At 37.7% G+C, this 6,000-nt stretch overlaps 1 protein-coding gene across 1 annotated transcript in view; it reads left to right on the top strand.

Moving 5' to 3' along the window:
• Positions 1–990: 990 nt before the first annotated feature.
• CAPN14 (calpain 14) overlaps positions 991–6,000 on the top strand; it is an 81,235-nt gene continuing 76,225 nt past the window's right edge. The window contains exon 1 of the mRNA XM_061626119.1: positions 991–1,092. The gene's annotated coding sequence lies outside the window, so the exon portion shown is untranslated. The remainder of the gene's footprint in view (positions 1,093–6,000) is intronic.

The following is a 6,000-nucleotide window of genomic DNA, read 5'->3' as shown; positions in this document are numbered from 1 at the left end:
ACTTTAAATCAAAAACTGATTCTTCACTCCCCCCCCCGTTCTATATACATTTCTTGGAAGTAAGTCATGCTGTTGAATGGGGACTTGCTCTTGTTTTTTTATGTTCAATAAGAGCGGCAACAGCAACTGAAACTTCTAGGAGGCTGGGGAAGAGCAGTTGCCACCTATGCCCTCCCCAGCATTTCCCTTTTGCTGCTGTTAGTCTCTCTTCTCTGAAGGAAAGAAGAGGGAGCCAGTGGTACATCATCTGTTGAGAAGACCCCTTCCTTCCTCTGTGAACTTTATTTAGGCTAGGCTGCTGAGGCTCCTTGGAGTGCAGTAAGACCCGCAGCTGCAGTTGGAACTTTATTGGGGGCTTTTTTTGCATTATACTTACGTCTTTAAGTCTAGATGAGTTCTTTTGTCATATTGAACTTGTTTACTAAATTGTTGATTTTTTTTGCCCTATTTGAATTTATGGGTTTTATAAACCAACTTCTCTTCCAAAGCATTCAAATGCTTTGTATTTTGATAAGTGAATGTTTGTTGTTAGCATGGCTCACTGTGGAAAAGCAGCATATAAATGAACTAAATCAATCAAATGTGTAGGATTTCAGGCTCACCTGACGTGCAGATACGACATGACTGTCAAGTCCTATCTGCCTTCTTCACATGAAAAAAGACATCTAGTTTTAGTGTACCGAGCCCAGGTTAAATAAACAAATCCATCATGCAATGGCACAGGTGTGTCCTACAGAGTCACCTGTTTATGCTTTACGACTTGGAGAGACAAACAAACCGTAAACGGAGAAGGAAGTGCTTTGCCATTTTCTGGTAAACTGCCAGATCTTTTCGAGTAAGCAATGTGACTAACAATTAAAATACTGACTATTGCAAAACTTTCTGCAAACCTATTCTGTTAACATTTACCTTCCTTGAACTTTTGTTTGGTAGGTGGAGATTTCTTGTTAGATTTGCATATGCAGAATGTACATACACATACATGCTTAGATGAGAGAAATCATTGTAGCTTTACTGCCAGTTAGGAAAACAGCTACTCTGCTAGGATTTGTTACTAATCTTGTGTTAACTGAGGAAAGTACTTGGAAGAAGGTAAGACATTTCAATGCCTTTCTTTGTTACAGAAATCAGGATTTTAGACATTTGCATCTGCATTGCTCTGGATAGTTTAGATTTTAACCTATGCAAAGGGTCCAATTGACAGCCCAATGGAACTGAGATTTTTAATTTAAGCAGATTACTGTCCAAATGAAAATCCCCATTAGTTTAACCCAGAAACCTGTTTGGACATTGGAAATACATTATCCCCATTATCACTGTTGGCAGCATTGATTATGTATCCAGTCTGGTGGCTGGCTTGTCAGCCTCTCAGACTAGACAAGATGATGGAGACCCTTGATTTGATCCTCCATTTTTTAAAAATTTTTTGGAAAATAACCAGGAGGTGGGGTGTGTGTGTGTGTGTGTGTGTGTGTGTGTGTGAGAGAGAGAGAGAGAGAGAGAGAGAGAGAGAGAGAGACAGACAGACAGACAGACAGACAGACAGACAGATAGATCAGGGTCAGGATAAAGACAAATAGCTTGGGGTGAGGTGGAAATGGACTGCCTTCAAGTCAGTTCTGACTTATGGCGTCCCTATGAATAGGGTTTTCATGGTAAGTGGTATTCAGAGGGGGTTTACCATGGCCTTCCTCTGAGGCTGAGAGGCAGTGACTGGCCCATGGTCACCCAGTGAGCTTCATGGCTGTGTGGGATTTGAACCCTGGTCTCCCAGGTCATAGTCCAACATTCAAACCACTACGCCACACTGGCTTTCTGGGGTGAGGTAGGGGGAGCATAATGGATGAGATCACGTCTTGGATTTCTGTTGTCTCCACGTTTGGCACCTAGACTGGTATGAACAATCCAAGTGGCTCCCAATATATGTTTAGATCATTCTCATTTGATCGGCAGATCTTACTTCTTTATTTCCCTAATTTGTATGAATGATGGATATGCTATATACATTGCTCATTTGATTATTTAGTTTAATATGATTGTCGCTTTCTCCTTGATATTCTGGTTCTGCTTCATTCTGAAACCGCTCTGGATTCTGTCATTTGTTTTCTCATGTAACTGTTGTATATTTTAAAGAAACTGAACAAACATTGTTTTATTAAAAATTATGGTCTAGACTCTAAGTGAACAGAATCACAGATTGTTAGAAATGGCCAGAATAATGGCAGGGGAAGAGGTTTCCCGATGTCTTTCAAAAATTATGTACTTTTGTAAAAATGTTCAGGAAATATAAGATGAAACATACACACAGAGACAACCCCTGTTACTTTCAACTCTGATATTCTTCCAGTTGTTACATTACCATTTCTTTGACACAGATGCAATTTTGGGAGGGGTGGGTCTGACTGAGAGTACAGAAAAGTTGTTTTGAGGAAAAAGTAAGTGAAATGAATGGAAAAGAGAAGGAAATTAGAATAATAACTATGTAAACACAACTTATTCCAGTAACATATATGGAATCTGAAGGCTTGGACATCTAGCTAGTTCAAATAAAGGATTCATATAATTTGTTTTATGATATGAACTGTTTTAGTACCTTTTATTAATGTATTTAAATTATTTCTATACTGTTTTACATTGCCAAAAGAATCTTAAATAATCAGATAGAGCATTGCAAAATATCAGATACAAATACATCAGAGAGCTTTGGCTATGGGGCGGTATACAAATGCAATAAATAAATAAATACATTAAAGGCCCACATTTAAAGTAGCATAATTAACAGAAAAATGAGATTCTCTTAAATGTTAAAAAAGAGAATATTGCAAATAAATAAATAATCCATGTATAAATATCATTAATGACTAAACAAAATAAATGAAGGAGTAGTTGCACCCACAGTTCCTCCCCACAAAAGTCCCTGGTAGCATTGCACATAATTTACAATCGCCAGTGTGGTGTAGTGGTTAAGGTGTTGGACTAGGACCTGGGAGACCAGGGTTCGAATCCCCACACAGCCATGAAGCTCACTGGGTGACCTTGGGCCAGTCACTGCCTCTCAGCCTCAGAGGAAGGCCATGGTAAACCCCCTCTGAATACCACTTACCATGAAAACCCTATTTGTAGGGTTGCCATAAGTGGGAATCGACTTGAAGGGAGTCCATTTCCATTTTTCCCATTCACCTCCCTCCCTGTAGAGGGTATCACACATACAGCAACATAGCCATTCCCTCCATGTCTCCCATCCAGTGCAATCTCTCATGCTGCAACCTTAAAACACTCAAATTTTATGACCTAGACCCACACTTTGGGCAGCTGAGCTATGTTCTTTAGTTTTTAGATGTGCAATTTTAGATGTTTTAATTATTGGTTTGTGGTGGTTCTATGTTACCACCCAGGGCTCCTATGGAAGGCAGGACAGTATTGACATACAATAAACAATAATAATTTGATGTCATGTATTCTGAGATTCCAGCCTATTTTTTCAGTACTGTGAAATTGGATTTTGGGCCCCTCCAGGTGATGTTTTTAAAAATCATTTAACAATAATACACCCCTTGGTGGAAACCTTTAAGTGGTTTAAATTTTTTAAAAATATATCAATAAAAGCAGTTTAAAAACAAGTAATTAAAATAATTAAAACAGCACCAGACTAAAAATATATTTATTTAACAAAATGTATAAACCGTTTGATTGTAGAAAAACTCTACATGGTTTACAAAAAGCATTAAAATTATCAATAAAAACAGTTAAAAACAAGTAATTAAACATTTTAAAACATCCTGATTAAACAACCGGATTTGCTCACACAAAACTTATGCAGAGGTTAGATTTACTTACTAGGTATTCATTCCGATTTGTTTGCCAGAAGGACAATGAACATTCATTGCTATTTGTTTACAGGGTGTTTATACATTTTCCTGTTAGTCATTTGCTTATTTCACACTTTTCAATGAATTTCCCCATCATTTTCATAACGTCAGAAAGTCAGGTTTTTTTTAAAGGATTTATTGTGCCAGCGGGACAGACCACTTTAACACAATTGCACAAACCTAAATGTCTGGTATGCACCTGAATTTCTCCCACAAAATACCAACAGTGTAGAGTCAGCCTTTGTTTCTTCAAGATGCTGTCTTTTTCCTTTTCCTTTTTGACCAACAAATATAACCTTTGCAGATTCAAAGGTCTGGGGTGGTGATGGCCGTCAGCTTCTTTCTACTACCCTGCTATCTCTCATCCCTCAAGCCCTCCCTATTCCATACATTTGAGATGTGATGAAGTTGCCCATACATTCATTAAGTTAATCAACTGAGCCCTCTTCTGTTGCAGTCCTCTGACTATGAAATGCTCTTCTCTAACATATTCTCACCACATTTTCCTTTTCATGTGCATATTAGAACCCACACCATCATGAGGCAGGCACATGGATAAAATGCTCATGGATGTCTTGTTGCATCTAGTTGGGCCTTTGTCTCCACAAGAAAACTGTTTCATTTGCTAAAAGCCTTTGGTGGGTTTTAATTGTGAACGGTTGTTGCTTTTTTATCTCTCTAGGGCTGCTGGATTTTTTTATGTGTCTATCGTATTTTAATATGATTTATTCAGAGTTTGTATGTTCTTTAATTGTTACAAGACAACTTCATTTTGATGGAAAGTTGTGGTAAAAATCTTTGAAAATAAATGAAAATGAATGTATTTATTTAAATACAACTAAAGGAGTAACAACACAATACATCTGGGTGCATTATCCAACACAAGCAAGTCCAAGGGGAAGCTTTACCCTGATATCTAGGTGCAAGAGATAACTGAGCACTCTATTAACATTCTTTGTTGCTTGTAAGATATTCCCTTAGCATCCATGGCTATGGTCAAGAGACAGAATTAATTAAATAGGCTACTGGCCCAACCATTTAGGGTCATTCTATTATTTGGTTTCTGGCTTGTGGGGAACTGCCAATGTGTCACAACAATAAATTTAGCCCCTTGACAAGAGCAATAAAGAAATCTGTCCTAGATTGTTTGACTTCCTCAACTAGTAGCACAGTCTCACAGAGCTGCTTGCTGTCACGTGTTTTTGTATCGTCAGTGCAGAGTTGCCTCCCAAATAGTCAGGGTTTCATTATATCCTGTGAGGCATTTTTATGGTTTGAAGTCTAACTTGTTTTTAGTCTATATCACAATAAATCACATCTCCTTAGAATTTTCTCTTTTTCACTTCACCCCCACAACATGGTCATTTGTCCAGCAGAGACATACAGTTACAACTCTCTGTTGTCAATCCCAAAGAAAGATATTTTGTCACAATAATGTTGTGTTTTGGTTTTTTTAAAAATGATCAGGTTTTTTTTTTTAAAAAATAGCCTTTGGAACTGGGGAAAATCTATGTGCAGGTAACAAAAAATGTTCCCATCTCACTTATTCACCAGCTGCTCCTCAGGCCTGTAGCCAGCTTAAAAAATTGGTGAGTGAGACACAAAAAAGTAGGGAAGTGTTCTGTAATTAATTACATTATTTTTTACAAAAACATTTAAGGGGCAGGCCTCCTGCTCTTATACCATACTTTTAAGGTATACCCAAGGTTTTCTGATTTTCTAGATGGAAGATAACAATCAGGAAACAGTTTTTTTAGCTGTTGGATGGATGGAAAGCCTGTGGCCCTTCAACTCTCATCGGCCCCAGCCAGCATAGCCAGTGATCAAAGATGATGGGAGTAGTAGCTCAACAACTTCTAGAGGGCCACATTCCTGTGTTTAATAGTGTAATCCTATTATTTTTGTTGTTATTATTATTATTTCTATCCCACCCTTCTACCATACAGTAGGGCCCTCAGGGCAGCTTACAATAAAATCATACACAATAAAATCACAAAAACATTAAAACAGATAAAAATACATAAAATACAATTAAGAAGTATAGGAGAGTGATAGTGGACAAAAGAGGTAAAAAACTAAAAAATGGGGAAAATAAAATCTGTTACAGGCCCTATCTTTAGTCCCTCCCAAA

Source organism: Rhineura floridana, chromosome 4, assembly GCF_030035675.1.
Source record: "Rhineura floridana isolate rRhiFlo1 chromosome 4, rRhiFlo1.hap2, whole genome shotgun sequence".
Classification (NCBI taxonomy): domain Eukaryota; kingdom Metazoa; phylum Chordata; class Lepidosauria; order Squamata; family Rhineuridae; genus Rhineura; species Rhineura floridana.
Note: the sequence above shows the minus strand (reverse complement) of the source record. Positions and strands in the feature narration are given on the sequence as shown.